The following is a 17,453-nucleotide window of genomic DNA, read 5'->3' on the forward strand; positions in this document are numbered from 1 at the left end:
CTCTGTCTGTCTCTGTTTCAAAAATAAATAAATATTAAAAAATTTTTTTGAAAAATTATTTCTATTCTTTCTCTAACCAGTTACCTGATAAAATATTTCTCAGTGGTCCTGACTTTCTTTCTAAATAACCATTTTAGTACTGTGATCATTACTGTCAAGGATCCTAAGTTGTTATAATTTACTGTGCAGCCCTAAATTCAGATGGTTAAGATTTTCATTTGATTAAAACAGGTAGTCAGGTGATAAAATGTGGTTCAGGAAGTAATTTTGTTTCTTTCCCATTATTTCTATGCCAATAATTAAAGAGTAGTTCCTTGTTTTTACATTGCGTTTATCTACAAAAGTGTTGACCTCTCCATATCTCCTCCACCCATTCATATCTCCTTTACTCATGTTAACAGTAGCTATATTGACTAAGGGGAGACTGTAAAAGTGAAAAAATTATTGGCTCGCCTTTTAAACAAATTCAAAAACATATAAACTATGTATAGAAATTTTTTTCAGCATGTAGAAAAACAGTGGCTTAAGGGAACACTGTACATGCATTACTCACACTCACATCTGGATAAATGTAGAGTAAGTAAAATACATGTTATAGCATGTGGCATTCCTTTTGTATTAGTTTTGAAACTGGAAGAGATGACTTAATTAGAATACGAAATTTCCTATGTTTCAATACCATATTGATACAGATTATAAGCTTTGTGGGATATGGTAATATATACATGTATATATGTATGCATATATAATACACACAGGCACATTCACACACAATATCAAGAAATTACAGCTTCAGTCTCAACTAGCTATTTTTATCAAAATCATCTAGAATCTATGTTAAGTTCTGACATAGCAGGGTTCCCATCTGAGCCCAAACTAGGATTCATGGTTTGGTTATGAACTAACTGATGGGGCAGTAGCTCTCCCTGCAAGCTGTTAGCATGAGTTGATGTACATAGGAGAATACAGACCTATTGGGATGAACTTCATACCCTAGGAACCTCCAATGGAAACCTGAGAGATAGAGTATAAGAAAGCACTGCATACTGCAGGACTATAAATAAGAACACAAAAGAATGCTTTCATGGGAGACTTGGGAGCATAAATGGTAGCATTTCAATGTGGCAGAGTGGACTGGAGACCTAGTTTCCTCATTTCTACATAGAACACCTCAATTGCCAAAACAGTGCAGTTTAATATCAATGCAGTATCCTTTGGCAGTGTGGGAATTTGTAACCTAGAGCGAACTTGGAAATGGTATCTTCACAGGACAGGAGTGTTGTGGAAGATCCTGACATGAAGCAGAGTGGTAAGGGATTCCTACCTAAGAGTCTTGCAAGCACCATAGCAGCCAGTAGGTGAATAATACGCAGAGGCTCATCGTAAGCACGGTGACCTTCCCCCTAAGATTCCCAGAAAAGCCTAGGAGGCTTCATGGCTGGAGTACTGAGAAATTTTGTAATGGCAACTATGAACCCTTATAATTCAAGCATTAATGTCTGACATTAATATCTGTACTTACTGGCTGGTGTCATCTGGGGAAATGTAGATTACAGTCCTATCTTTGAACACTTTTCATCTTTTTTTTAAAATCTTTTCAGATACTTTCCATTCAGTTCAATTTTTTTTCTCTTCTTTTTTTTTTCTAATTTCTCCTAATTCACGGGTGTCCCATGTGATAAAGACATGAGTTGACTAAATAACAAAGCCTTCCCACAATTTACTTGACCCATAATAGCTACTCAAAAACAAAATACTCGTTAAATGAATGAATAGACTGATCAAGGGTATTGCATAGGAAATATAAGGTTGTTCCTGTTTCCATGCAATGGAGAATCCATGGTATTCACAATTCCAAGCAAGATGTTACATTTCCGGGGTGCTTGGGTGGCTCAGTAGGTTGAGTGTCTGACTTTGGCTCAAGTCATGATCTTGCAGTCCATGAGTTCGAGCCCCATGTCAGGCTCCATGCTGACCACTCAGAGCCTGGAGCCTGCTTCGGATTCTGTGTCTCCCTCTGTCTCTGCCCCTCCCCTGCTCATTCTCTGTCTCTGTCTCTCAAAAATAAATAAACATTAAGAAAAATTATTTTTAAAAATGTTACATTTCCCACAAAGCAGATTTACAATGCCCCTCCTAAAATAAAAATAGAGAATGATACACTACAAAAAAACTAATATGGACATAAATTCACAGGCTAGAGAGAAATAAGAACATTATTATCTAGTCATATTTGGGTTTAACAAGTCATTCCTTGTTAAGAGGAATAGATTTTCATCTGTCTTTAACAACACATACTAATAGCTGGCAGTGAGGAGTAATGGATATATGGTTTCATCAGACATAACCAGACTCCTGAGTACAAGTTTGGGCTCAACTGAAATTCTTTCTTAACAGCAACAGCAACAACAAAAATAACAATGACAAACAAGATAGAACCTTATTTCTCTCGCACACTGAAAAAAATCTGAAAATAGGAATTACAGATGGGAATGGTGGGTCCACAAATTTCTTAAGGACCTAAGTTCCTCTTTCTTCTGTATCATCCCAGTACCTGGCCTCCTACCCTCAAAGCCACCTTACATTCCAAGATGGCTGTCGGTGCTCCAGCTATTATTACTGATTTTCAGAGTAAAAGCTAAGAAGAAAGTAGGAGGCTATATTGAACTTCCAGCTGAATGAATCCCCTTCAAGCAATTTTCAGAGAACTCCCCCAAATATTTCTCTGTAATAGTTCAAGGCCAAAACTCAGTCCCATGCCCAAACTTAGCTGCAAAGATGTCTGGAACACAATGTGCTTTTTATTATAGGATGCAATATAACCAGCTAAAAGTTAGAGTTTGGGGTCTAAAGAGAAGAGCCTGAATAGGTGTTTGGCAAGAAACTGGCAAATTCCACCACAAAGATCTTGTTTTAAAAATTAAACTTATGATTAATAAACCAGTTCTTGAAACAAAAGCTGTCGTTTCCAATACTGGTGGTATGAGATAAGAAAAATTTGGGATACTCAGCTGAAATCCAGAACAATATACGTATATATAAAGACATGTATTATAATAGGTTATCAGTTCCCAAGCAAAACCTAGTGTCTGCTATTACTAGATACATATATGCTTAAGATTTATTATATGAGAAAGTATGCGTTGTAAATTATATCTAATTCTCATTACAGAATGTGGGCTCAGTAATCCTAAACAATTCAAAATCATAGGGTGCAGAATAGGCAAAATCAAGTAATTGCCTCAATACATTTCCACCCTAAAGCATGTATCAGATTAGACAGTTACTTAGGTGAAAGAAAAAAAAAAAAAAACCTTAAATGAATTTCTTTGTGATCTTTTTCCCCAGATAATAGATTCCCAGATCAATATTTTCCAGAAAACGATTGGACAGTTGTTATTCGTAATAAAAAGGATTTACGAGCGCCTGAGTGGCTCAGTCAGTGAAGCTCCCACTCTTGATTTCGGCTCAGGTCATGATCCCACAGTCTTGAGATGGAGCCCCAGGTTGGTCTCTGTGCTGGGGCATAGAGCCTGCTTAAGATTCTCTCACTCCTTCTCCCTCTGTCCTCCCTCTCAAATAAATAATAAATAAATAAATAAATAAATAAATAAATAAAATTTATACGACAGTGTTAAATACAGTTACTTTAACGCTTGGAACAAACCTACTACTGGGGCGCCTGAGTGGCTCAGTTAATTGAGCACCCAACTCTTGATTTTGGGTCAGGTCATGATCCCATAGTCATGGGATCAAGTGCTGAGTCAGGCTCCGGGCTAAGCATGGAGTCTATTTAAGATTTCTCTCTCTCCTGCCACCTGGGTGACTCGGTTAAGCATCTGACTCTTGATCTCCACTCAGGTCATGATCTCACGGTTCATGAGTTCAAGCCCCATTTTGGGCTCTGTGCTGATAGCTCAGAGCCTTCTTGGAATCTCTCTCCCTTTCTCTCTTTCCCTCTCTCTCTGTTCCTACTCCACTTGTGTTCTTTCTCTCTCTCTCTCTCAAAATAAATAAATAAATGTAATTATTTTTAATTCTCTCTCTCCCTCTGCCCCTCTTCCCCACTCATGCTCTCTCTCTAAAATAAAAAACAAAAAATTTAAAAACCTACTACTTTGCCTCAGTTCAGTGTTCCTTCATACCTCCGCTGCAGTCTTCATATTTCATAGTACATTTTCCATGTTCACCTAACATACCTTGATTTGTAAAAATGTAGATAATTTTCTTTTCCCTCAAGAGTGTGTGTGAGGAATGTAAAATATGACAGACTTTGTCACAATAATTTCTCTATAATCCCTACGCATTTTGATTTATAACACATTAATACAAGATTGAATTTTTATTTTAATTTTTCAATTTAACAAAATATAAATTCAAAATTTCAAGGCTGAAGGGATCTTGGTACTGATCATATCATTCAGTTTGGCAGGTCTGGAAATTAAAAAAATTTGTCCATCGTGATTGAACCCTAAAAAATATAGATAACAAACCCAAATTCAGGACATTCATGTGTAGTATACAAACAACATAATTGTGTGAGAAATATAACTGCTAATCAGACCCGTATTAATATAGACCAGCTTTATATTCATTTTTCTACTCAAGAAGCCAAATTATAACCAGAAAGTTCTGAAATGAATGTATAAATCAGAAGCACATTACCTCCAGGAGTAGCTCTAATAATGTCAACGGAGATCTAATATATTCCAAGTCTACAGAAAGTCTCTCTACTGGTTCCCAAGTTCACAATTCTCAACAGACAAAAGTTATCCTTTTAAAATTTTTTATTGTTTTGAGACAAAACATCTACTAGGTATCCAATTTTATTTTATCAACAGTGACTTCTAACTGCTCATTTACTCATTTATTCAACAAACCTTTTTGAGCATCTAAAACATGCCAAGCATTATGCTAGACACCAGGGAATACAAAGATGATTAAGCACTAGTCATTGTTTTCAGAGAGAAAGCAGGCATATTCAGAGATCATTATAAACTCAAGTGGCAAAAGCAGTAATTTCGTGAGGCAGAGATCATTACGAGAAATTGGGGAAAATCACCTAACCCAGCTTGGAAAAAGTGATTACAAAGCTGAAACACAAACAGGTTTAACAGTTAATCACAAAAGGTCATTTCTAGTCAGAGGGGACCTCGTGAGCAAGGACATGGAAGAAAGAAAACAACTTTTTATGCACAGGGAGTAAATGGGTCCATTTTGTGGGAAGCAGAGAAAGGTAAATAAAAGGGAAAAAGTGGCAAACGACAAGTAAATTAAAATAAGGCCTCAGGTGCCCAGTTAATGACTTGGATTTGATCCTTTTTGACAAGAAGCTGTGGAAGAGTTTTAAGCCACGGGAGAGTACACAGGATTAGAAGAGCCAGGCAGGTGCCATTGTAACATTCCCATTTCAGAATGTTCATCCTAATGGGCGGGTTGATGACAGACAGCAGAGGGATAAATCTGAAAGTGGGTGGCCAGAAGAGGAAGACAAAATGCAATAAGTGATGAAGATGACCTAAAACGAAGTAGTGGTACTGTAGGTAAAAGAACAAGTGAGATATTTGAGAAATATTGAGAAAAATGGTTTCCAATCCTCTCTTCCCATTAGAATAGCCAACTTCCAAGTCCCTCTCCCAGAGATTCTGCTTCCGTTGACCTAGGATGGTTTTCAACTTTGCAAGGTGACTCTAGTTATCCTAACTAATCCTGTGAACCAGATCATTTAAGTTAGTAGTCACTGATAAACATAGCAATATTAAAAGTGCAGGAAATGGAGGAGTCAAGAATGATGGTCAATATTCTAGTTTTAATGACTTGGCAAAAGAGAACCTCAACAATTATCACAGAGAATATCAAGGGACAGTCTATTTAGGGGAAAGGGAAAATTAATTAATTAGTTTATTCCATAACTTAAAAACTTAAGGCATCTATCAAGTAAGCAGATGGATATTTTAATTAGACAATTGGAAATATATGATGATAGGTTTGGCAACATTGACAAATGAGTAATTACCTCAGAGTCGTAATGGCATAAAAGGAGATCATCTGAGATCAGAAGAACATTGAGTTGAGAGATGAACCTTGAAGGTCAACATTCAGAAAAAATCAGGGAAAAAAATGGATTCACAAAAAAGATGGAGGATCACAAACAAAACCAGTTGGGTGTGGTTTATGGAGACCAGGGAGTCTAGTATTTCCATGGAACAAAAAAAGTTTCAATTCTAGGAGAGGGGTCCAATAAAAGAAAGGCAAAATGCAAAACATCCATTGGCATTAATAACTGAGAGATCCTTTGTGACCTTAATGAGAACAATGTCAATTAAAAAATGGGTTTAAAAGAATGGAAGTTGAGGAACTGAAAAGTAGAGATGAGTCTTTTAAGGAATCCATGTAAGGATGGAGAAGAGAATTTAGACAGTACCTATAGACGAATGCAGAGTTGCATGGAGTTAGGGAGGGCAAAACTTTGCAATCAAAGAAACTTCAGCATGAGTGTACATGCTGAGAAATAAATTACAAAGAAAGAGACTTAAGGGCATAGTATTCTACAAGAATGGGAAAAAAAGGAGACCTGAGAATGAAATGGGAGGAACATGGAAAAATTAAAATAATAAATCTATAAAATAAATCTTAAAAATAAATCCATGAAACTAAACTATGTGTACTTTTGGGGCACCTGGGTGACTCAGTCAGTTAAGCATGTGACTCTTGATTTCAGCTCAGGTCATGATCTCACAATTAGTGAGATCAAGCCCTACTTTGGGCTCTGTACCAACAGTGCAAAGCCTGTTTGGGATTCTCTCTCTCTCTCTATCTCTCTGCCCCTACCCCCACCTCCCGCACTCTCATGTGCTTTCTCTCTCACACAAATGAAATAAACAAACATTAATAAAAACTATGCATACTTTCATTATAAATACATTTCTAGCTGTGGTAAGAGGTTGAGGGTGACCATGTTTGATCTTCTAACTCTACTAGACAAAGTGGTAGACAAAATTGACTTCTCAAATTGAAGGAAACTTGAGAGGGGTGAAGGTTTTGAGTTGAGGAAAAGAAAAAGGGCAAGGAAAAGAAAGACTGAGAATCTCTTCTAAGAACACAGTGGAGCCTGGAGACCATGAATTAGACCATGATGCTAACATGGAAAGATTTGTATATTTCTCTAGCAGGGTGCCCGGGAAGTAAGAGTGTAGCTTCAAAACAGGTTTGTGTTTTGACTGAATAGTTGTTGCAGAAATACAAGACTGAAAGAAATCAAGAAATCAAAAAAATCAAATCTTTTCTTGAGAATATAGTTCAGATGATCAGCGTTAGGGTCCAAGGTGGGTCAGGAAGAAAGAGATAGTACACAGAAAAGAAAAGACAGTTTATCTTTTTAACATAGTGTTAACGCGCCTCATCATCAGCAAAGCCATGTTATAGCAATCCAACCACAAAAGAAATTATTCTATTTCCTCATGCCTGTGTGCATGTGCTTGTGTAAAATTTTACATAATTGTATATGGCCCTTTATATCATTAGATACACTTCTATGTACAGTCTATGTGTTGTTACACATATTTAAATACTCTATTTTTTATAGCAAGTTTTGTTTTCCAGTAGCCAGAGTGAAATATAAAATAAGATACTTTCTCATATAATTAATAAAATTTTGATTTAAAATGTTCATGGTAATACATTTTTCACAAAATAATGAAACATTAGAAAACAAAACTGTTAAATTCATTTTACTATTTTTAAATGGTTCTCCCAGACTGCAAAGGTAATTTTTAAAAACCAAGAGGGTTATTGGCTTTTTATCCATTTGTATATTTTAACCACTGACTTTGTATGTGCCTGTTCACACTGAGTGAAGCAATAATCATCTAGAAATAAAGTAGCCTTGGGGCACCTGGGCAGCTCAGTCAGTTAAGCGTCCGACTTCGTCTCAGGTCATGATCTCACAATTTGTGAGTTCAAGCCCTGTGTTGGGCTCTGTGCTAACAGCTCAGAGCCTGGAGCCTGCTTCGGATTCTGTGTCTCCTCTCTCTGCTGATCCCCCACTTGTGCTCTGTCTCTCTCTGCCTCTCAAAAATAAATAAAGGTAAAAAAAAAATTTAGAAATAAAGTTGCCTTCTAAGATGACATACAGAAACATGGGACACCCCAAGGGCAACTTTCTGAACTACTAAATGCCCTACTACATGTCACTTTAATATTTTGATCTATGAGTAAAAGGTATATACAATTATTAGTGGGATTCATTTCCAGTAATAGGGTACTACTTGTCGAAGAATCCAAAGCAGCATCCAAAAAAAATTAACAATATTGAGTCCTTCACCAAAACTCATGTTTATATCAACTGTCAGCATCTCTGAACAGACATTTTACCAGACCATGCCATTTATGAACTAGATTTCCAGTGTTTTTGATAAGGGTTGGACCTGGGTGTGACCGGGATCTTCTGACCATTGTCAATGGTTTCTCTTGTTTGCATCTCTTTCTCACTTCATGGCAATGCCCTCTACACATTGTGTGCATACACACATACTGACATCTTTATGTGGCCCATGCGACCAAACCTGCTTGACTTAACCAATCTCAAGTTTCTAGGACTCAGCTGTCCGGGCTCTTTAACATCACAGTGTACCCACATTGTGCACATTGTATTCAGATAGTATTCAATTTCTTTCAGGCAAGCTCCTGTTTTCTTTATCTTCCCTCCCCCTCTCCATCCCTATCCCCCAGTTGCTTGGCTAAAAAATTATGACAAATTTTCCTGCATGATTGGTATATGAGCTCAATGTGTTGTCACTTTCCAAACAGTTACATTTTATTCCAGAGTAACAGGATGTCTTCATCAGGTAGCATTTTATGAAGTGTCAGGCTTGGGTAGGGCTGATGATTTTGGTTCTGTGCACCCCACCACCCCACCACCACATCAAATACCTCCTCAGCAGGAAGTCACTTGGTCCACTTATATACATTTTTCTTCTCTGTCACATCTTGTTTTCATTTCGCCTGCTAACCAGAAGAAAGCGTCTCGTTCCAATATTGAAAGAGAAGATCAAGAAGGCTTCATGTTGCTATTTAATTTTTGACATTAATGAAAAAACAGATGTATGTTTAAAATATAATTTTATGACCAGCAAGCCAGGATGAGAGGCAGAAACCTCAGTCAGGAGACATGAGCAGCTTATATTTTCTATACTATTGAAAAGAAATATTCACATGAATAATACTTACCTATGAAATATAGATCAAAGCCTTTTTTACCAGCTACAGTTGCATCTAAATATGAAGGAAAATGGATTTGAAAATAAAAGATAGCATTTTGGAAGACATCTGGGAAGGGAGTACAGTGATGAATACAATTAATTTCCTACTCTTCTTCCCCTTATGCCTGCTCTCTAAATGACCTCTGCTCAATTTTCCATTTTACTCTCACAGGTCACAGAAGATTTCTGAGAAAGCAATCAAAATTGTGAACTTGATTTTTTTAATGTACATAGAAAAATAAATGAGAGGATTGTATGACTTGAATGTTAACAGCAGAGAGAGAGACCGAACTACCACCTGCTAAAGTTGGTCAATTTCCTAAAGAAGCATTAGAAAAAAAATGTTTATAAAAATTCTTGGGGTAATTAACCACTTCGATTCTTCTCAGTTGCTAAATCTCTTGACAATCACCCCTTGCTCCCGCCTGCCCCAGTTACAGTAGGTACCCAAAAAAGGAAGAAAGGAAGGAAGGAAGGAAGGAAGTTAATTCATACCCTAAAATTCTCTTTTTTCCCATATTTGTCCTTACTTGTTTTTTTTTAAGCGTTAAATAATTCTACTATTGCATCAATGCATATAAAGAGTAGCCAGAGAGTCTTTGCTCTGGATCAGGTACAAGGTAATTCTTGCATGAAATTAGCTATTTCTTGGCAGAACTAAAACTAAACTGAGATACTACCGTGGCTCATCCAGTTTTCAAGCAAGTTTCTATTCTAAATTCTGATGTAGATGGCTTATCCTCTGCCTCTTGGCCACAATGCTCCTGATGGAAGTGTTTCCTCTGACCTGTGGATATTGACAGAGACACATGTTTTTTTCAGGGTCTAATGTTGTAGGAAATAAATGCTATTGTGAAATTGAGATTATATAAAGCACAATGAAGCCATGTTATTGGTGGAAATGAACAGGACTATATTGAGTATCTGGAGTTTCTCTCATACACATTGTAATTAGCTGCTATTAGTTTATTCAACAAATATTTTTTGTCAATATATAATTACAGTGCCTCCTATAAAAGTAAGAAAGAAAAGGGTATTTAACTTGAGCAAGAGAGTGAGGGAATGCCCCGTGGAGAAAGTAAACTACACCTTCTAGGGTGTTGAAGGAGGGAAATACAAGTTGGGAGATGGGGGTTAAATGGAGTGTATACAGGAAGTATAACAAACAATTAAATCTGCATATCCAAGGGAAGACAAGGTGCCAGCTCCTATGCCAGGAAGTTCATTTTTAAAATGACAAAATGCAACAGATAATAAAAAAAAAAACTATGGGAAGTTTTAAATTATATAATTGGGAGTTTGTACCAATTCTGTAGCCAAAAGGGAACTTTAAGGGTTACTGAAGAGGGTAAAGGCAAAATAAAATCAGTATTTGAGGGAATCATTACTGGTATGGTAGAATATCTAAAAAAATATGGAAATAAGGAGAATAGTGGCAAGGGCTCTTATTAGAAGACTGTTGACCCAGTTTGGATTTCTGCAGTTGAGGGTCTGCAATGATGGATAGCTCTAGCAATAGGAAGAAACTAAAAGGATAAATGTTAGACACACTTTTAAGCAGGAGAAAGATCATGACTTTGGCTCTAATTGAATATGATTTTAAATAATGTAAAAAGTATCTGAACATGTATGTATTTGATAAAAATAGAGAAACAAGAAGGGGAACAGACTTGGAGTTATAGTGAGTCCATTTTCATACGCATGGGTTTGAGGCCCTATATGATGACAAAGAGCTCTTTTTCATGGAGGTTTACTGCTTTCTTCTATATCGCAATATCTAACAATATCTGGCAAAATAGTTGTTCGTTTGATAAGCGGGAAAAAAATCTCAGGGTAGAGGAAATCTCTGGGTTAAGAAGATCTACTGCTTCAGTTCCAAATACAAAACCCCTACGTACTGATATAATAACTTTTGGTTAAACATACTAAAAGAGTATTCCATTTCCATCTGGACATTTCTGATTGTGAGAAGAAAGCTCTTCCTTGCAAAGAGCAAAAGTCTTTGTACTAGAAGATAATTCAATGACCTCAGTTCTGCCGCTTGGAACCACAGAGAAGAGTGCAATCTTTTTGGTTGAAAGCTCTTCACAGTATATCCATGTGACAACATATAGTCCCCTGAACCTCCCGTTCTTTTTTAAAGTACATATTTTATTTTATTTTCATTATTCTTTTTTTTTTTATTGAAGTATACCTGACACACAATGTTGCTTTAGTTTCAGGTATACAACATAGTGATTCAACAAGTTGATATGTTATTCTATGCTCACAACCAGTGTAGATACCATCTGTGACCTTGCAACACTATTACATCGACTATATCCCGTATGCTGTTCTTTTGTTCTCACGACATTCATTCCGTAACTGAAAGCCTGTATCTCCCACACCCTTTCATCCATTTTTTTCCATTCCACTGTTTCCCTCACCCCTGGCAACCATCAGTTTGTTCTCTGTATTTCTGGGCCTGTTTCTGCTTTTTATTTACGTATTCATTTGTTTTGCCTTTTAGATTCCACATGTAAGTGAAATCATACAGCATTTGTCTTTCTCCATCTGACTTATTCCAGTCAGTATAACATCCTCTAGATCCATCCATGTTTTTGCAAATGGCAAGATCTCACTCTTTTTTTATGGCTAGTAATATTCCATTTTCTATATATGCCACATCTTTTTATCCCATTCATCTATCAATGGACCCTAGGTTGCTTCCATATCTTTGCTATTGTAAATAATGCAGCAGGGGTGCCTAATTGGCTTAGTTGGTTAAGTATCTGGCTCTTGACCTCAGCTTAGGTCTTGATCTTAGGGTGATAAGTTCAAGTCCCATATTAGACTCTCTGCTGGGCATGAAACTAACTTAAAGAGTAAAAAGTAATGCAGCAATAAACATAGGGGTGCATATATCTTTTTAAACTAGTGTTTTTGCTTTCTTTGGGTAAATTCCCAGTAGTGACATTACTGGATCATATGGTATTTCTATTTTTAGTTCTTTGAAAAACCTCTATACCATTTTCCATAGTGGCTATACCAATTTATATTCCCACCAATAGTGCACAAGGGCTGAACCTTCCATTCTTTAAAATAAATCATCTTAGTTTCTTAAACTGGTCATCAGATTATTTGGTTTCTATCCCTTTACCTTTTGGTGTTTCTTCTCTGGTCATACTCCAATTTATTTGTATCTCTTAAAATATGATGCTCACCTAAGGTAAACTATGGACTTTGGGTGATTATGATGTGTCAATGCAGGTTTATCATTTGTAACAAATGTACCACCCTAGTGGAGGATGTTAATAATGGGGGAGGCTATGCATGTGTAGGGGCACAGGGCATATGGGAAATCAGTGTACCTTCTCAGTTTTGCTGTGAACCTAACTCTTCTAAGAAAATAAAGTCTTAAAAAATATGATGCTCAGATATGAATATTATTATACTTGGATTTATAGAGTATATTCAGGCTTAGTCATTTTATAGACTGTAAGTTTATAAGTCAGCCTTCTACATGAATAGCTGTGGTCTATGGGCTCCTTTGTTTGTTTAAGCTTACCTATCTTGTTAATTGCATAAATACACTTTTTCACCATCCATCAGTTAAAACGTGTACACACATGTACAACACACACCCAAACTCTATGGATGGATAGGACAATTTGCCATACAGCAGGCTCAAATCCAAGAAAGTTTTTAAAGTATACCTTAAATGACTTTTATACCAAATCCACTTCAGGTAAATTCTCTTACTGATTAAATTCAACATTTATGTAAGAGAAGACATCAGATGACATGCAGCTAATGCCAGAAATGGGTAAGCCTATTCATTAGGAATGCCTCAACATTCCTCTTGAGGTGTCCTCAAAGGTTACACTTTAATAAGAAACAGAAACTTAAGAGAAGAAAAAAGCGTTACAATGACTTAATACTGATATATGATTAAAGAGTTGTGCTGATTCAGGATTTGAGGAGAATATTCTTGTTTTGCAAGTTTTAGGTCTGTGTTTTCTTTTTATACATGGCAACTTCTAATAAGTAAAACTTAACTAGCTAAGAAAGCTTATCATTCTGGAAACAAGAACGTTTACTTAAAGTCTGAAATGGAATAGGTGGGTTTCATTCCAAAGAGGTCTCAATGGTGTACGTATAATAAAACCCATATTAAAAATAGAAAAGGAGGTGAGCATAGTCATTAAAGCACAATGTATGAAAGTATTTAATAAATACTGGCTTATCCAAATAGTAAAAAAAAAAAAAAAAAAAAAAAAAAAAGTGGAGAAGGGCTCTGAGAGTGAAGGAAAGTGCTTTATATCAGTGTAAATTCAACTACTCACCTGACATGTAAGAGAAAACAAGGCTGGATCAGATTAGGCCAGAAAAAGTGCAAATAGAAATTGAATTAATAATTTTTGAAGGGACAACAAAAAAATATATAGCCGTGGAGGGAACGAGCTATGCAGTGACTAAATTTAACTGTAGAGGTTGGTGGTTCTTGGATATCAGTGAGACGCACCCTGTTCATGGCCAGAAACAAGATTTATTTATAGATTCTTATGTCGAGATATCAGAAGTATAAATACTATAGTAGGTACAATCAAAATATTAATAGGACCTGGAGGTGGGCACGTGCCAATACAGAGTCCATAGGATGCTCTAATTTCACTGCCTTTGTCCTTAAGATAGTCCCAGAAAATAGGAAATGGTGTCTATAATTTCATGAGAAGAAAAAATCACACCAAAATTATGGCCACTATATTCACAGTTGGATGTAGAAGTCAGATTTTTCCATTCAGATCCCAATGAAATGAGGAATAGGAGAAAATCCTATTCTATTGCTCATACAATGGAGAACTAGTACTTCTAATTATCTCACTCAAAATAAATCAATACAGGCTTACAGAAGTAGCATTTTCAGAACAACTGGGTATAATGATAATGGTAACAGTGATTATATCAATAGCCATAGTAATTTTAACTTATTATTTATTTCATAAGTTTAAAAGATTATTTGCAATTTAAGGATACAAAAGGCATTAAATTAAACACTTACAGTGAGGACCAGTTTATGAAGTTAGACCTCAGGGGGCAGCAAGAGTGAGAAAGAAGGTACAATGTAAAGACTAGACAGAAAGGCAAATGAAAACAGCAGGAGAAGATTGCCTGGAAATATTTATTTGTCCATCCATCAACGATGAAAATAGAGGGAAGGGGAAAAAAGAGAGTGGTCTTAAATGAAAATAAACAAACAAAAACAAAACAAATCACACACACACACACACACACACACACACCAAAAAAATCTAAGTTATTCCTTTCTCAAAGTGTTGAGATTTTGAATAGAGCAACAGTTTGGTTGAAACTGTTTCTCACATAACAAAATGTTTTTGAGTAGCAAGGGGAAGAAAAGCTTTAAAAATGCTTTAGTTTGTCTATGTTAAATAGCTGAACTGCTTAATTTTAAATCAGGGTATGTTATCACTAAACACTGACATTTCAACTTTATTTAATGTACAAATGGAGGTGTGCTGGTATACAAGCTAAACAATGAAAAAGCATTGTATTAGAACATTTTTAGGTTTAAGTGGTGACAGCCCATCTCAAACCAGTATGTGTAAAAGGGGGAAGGGGGTGTGGGGAACAGTGCTTTTGTCTCAGGCCCACCACAGTCTCCATGGGCTCAAACATTGCATTGCCTCTGCATTGGTTTTATTGGGTAGCAAGTTAGCCATGGCCAGTTTTAACTTTTTCTCATTCACTCCACCTACTATCCTTGTAAGGAGCCTCTCCTTCTGATAGTTTGAGGAAACTAATAGGGAAGGCTTTGATTAGCTTGGCTTGTATCATCCATCAGTCCATCTCCCAGTTACTGGAGCCAGAGATTGAAGTGCTGATTCAAGGGTCTCCCTGCAGCCATGTGGAGTGAGAATGGAACAGGGAGGTCTAGATGCTAACTGGACAAAAAACAAGTGTCCCCTAAGATATCTCATAGTTATGAGAGTTCTACATGTAAGATCTGAGTTAAGTCTTCACTCTACTGATTACTGTCTGGTAACTAGTGACCCAGTCACATTAACTTCAGTTTCCTCTGAGGTAGAAACATAGACAGTTGTTCTCACAAGATGAAAGAGTATTCTGTTCATTGAATGACAATCCCAAGACAAAGACTTTCCTAGTTTTACTTCTACCTTACTAGCTACCCTATCTTGTCTTCTGCTGCAACTTTCTCATAGCTGGGTCTCTGAATTTGGAGCTGATTAGCACTCTGCCCTGTATCCATCTCCTGCCCTTCTCCATCGACATCTCTTTCTATTTTTTTTTTAGTGTTTATTTGTTTTTGAGAGAGACACAGCACAAACAGGAGAGGGGGAGCATGAGAGGGAGACACAGAATCCAAAGCAGGCTCTAGTCTCTGAGCTGTCAGCCCAGAGCCCAACATGGGGCTTGAACTCATGAACCACGAGATCATGACCTGAGCTGAAGTCAGACACTTAACCAGCTAAGCCACCCAGGCGCCCCTCAACAATGTCCCTTTAAATGATTTCATCCTCTCTCATGGTTTTAGATACCATCTGTATGTCCAGTATACATATCTATCTCCAATTCTGACCTCTCCTTGCAACTCCAGACTCCTATATCCAAATATCTACATGAATATTCCATATGAATGTTTAATAGACCCAAAAAGAACTTTTGATATCATAGACTCTCAATCCCACTTCCTCCCCCCATTGTCTGTTGGATCTGACCATTTCTATCCCTCACCCACACTGGCTCATTCTCGCCTTAGGGGTTTTGTTCCAGCCACCCCTTTTGCCTGCTCCTCCCCTTCATCTCATCAAGACTGATTCTTATAGTCAGCTCTAAGTCTAAATATCACCCACATAAAATGTTGTTATCTAGGAAAAACTCTCTTGTTATTTCTCTACCATTCACTCAACACTTCTGATCTCCAAATGTGTGTGGGTTTTTCTCCACATGAAGCAATTCTCCAATTCTGACCAATACCAACTGCATGTCCTAAATTCATTCAGTTCTGACACTACCCACTTAGAGTTAGCATTAGATCCCACAAATTAGGGGCTCAGTCCTGTAAGAGGCGCCCAACCCAGACTTCAGATGCCAATCACAAGTCTATGTTGTTTACCTGCGCTTCTGACTGAGTGGCTAGAAGTCGGATGCTCCCACATGATGAGAGAAAAACTTTCTAAAGGCCTGAAATATAGGGGAAGCCATTTAGATTTCTTTCTAAGTCAGCATGACTGTAGGTAAACTTTGTTTAAACCAAAAGCCTAACTTATGGTCCACCTAGCATACACTGTATGTCTGCCTTTGAGCAGCCTAAAGAAAACTATCTTGTCCTTAAGATACCCATCAATGTTCCTACTACTCCCTGTATTCCTTCACGTTAAAACTCGGGATTCCTGTCTATATGTTAAACTATAATCTTTCGAGCTTTTACAGGATGTAGTTAACTCTGTAAAAACTGCTCTATTTTCTAGACACTTTGATCCCTTTGAAGAGCGTGTTTCTTGGGCAGCTTCCCTAACTTGGGCTCCAATAAGATTTTCTTTCTTTTAGAGATTCTAAAAGCTTTCCTCATTTTGTACCATACACATCCCCCTCCTTGGGTTAGATTAATTTGCTAGAACAGCTCACAGGACTCAGGGCAAGTTTACTTACTAGATTATCTATTTATTATTACAAAGGATTTTAAAGGCTACAAATGAAGAGATAAAGGGAAACAGGGCCAGGTCTGGAAATGTTGTGAGCACAGGAACTTCTGTCCCTGTGGAGTTCAGGGGTGCCAAACTTGTTCACTAACCTGGAAGCTCTCCACACTCCATCATTTCTGGGTTTTTAGTGGAGGCTTCATTATACTAGCACAATGGATTAAATCATTGTCCATTGGTGACTAAGTCGATCTCTAGCCCCTCTCCCCATCTTGGAGGTCAGAGGGAGTGGGTAGAAGGATGGGGCTGAAATTTCCCACCTTCTAATCACTTGGTTGGTTCCCCTGGCTACTAGCTCCCTTCCTCAGTGGCTTTCCCAAACTCTCTTCGTTAACATAAATATGGTGTGCTTGAGAAAAGAGCTTGTTATATATAACAAAAAACACCTTTATTGCTCTTACCACTTATTACGTATTGCTCTTATTCACGATGTTTAGGAGTTCCGTGCAAGGACAGGGTAGAGACCAAATAT

This window comes from Panthera onca, chromosome C2 (genome assembly GCF_046562875.1).
Source record: "Panthera onca isolate mPanOnc1 chromosome C2, mPanOnc1 haplotype 2, whole genome shotgun sequence".
NCBI lineage: Eukaryota > Metazoa > Chordata > Mammalia > Carnivora > Felidae > Panthera > Panthera onca.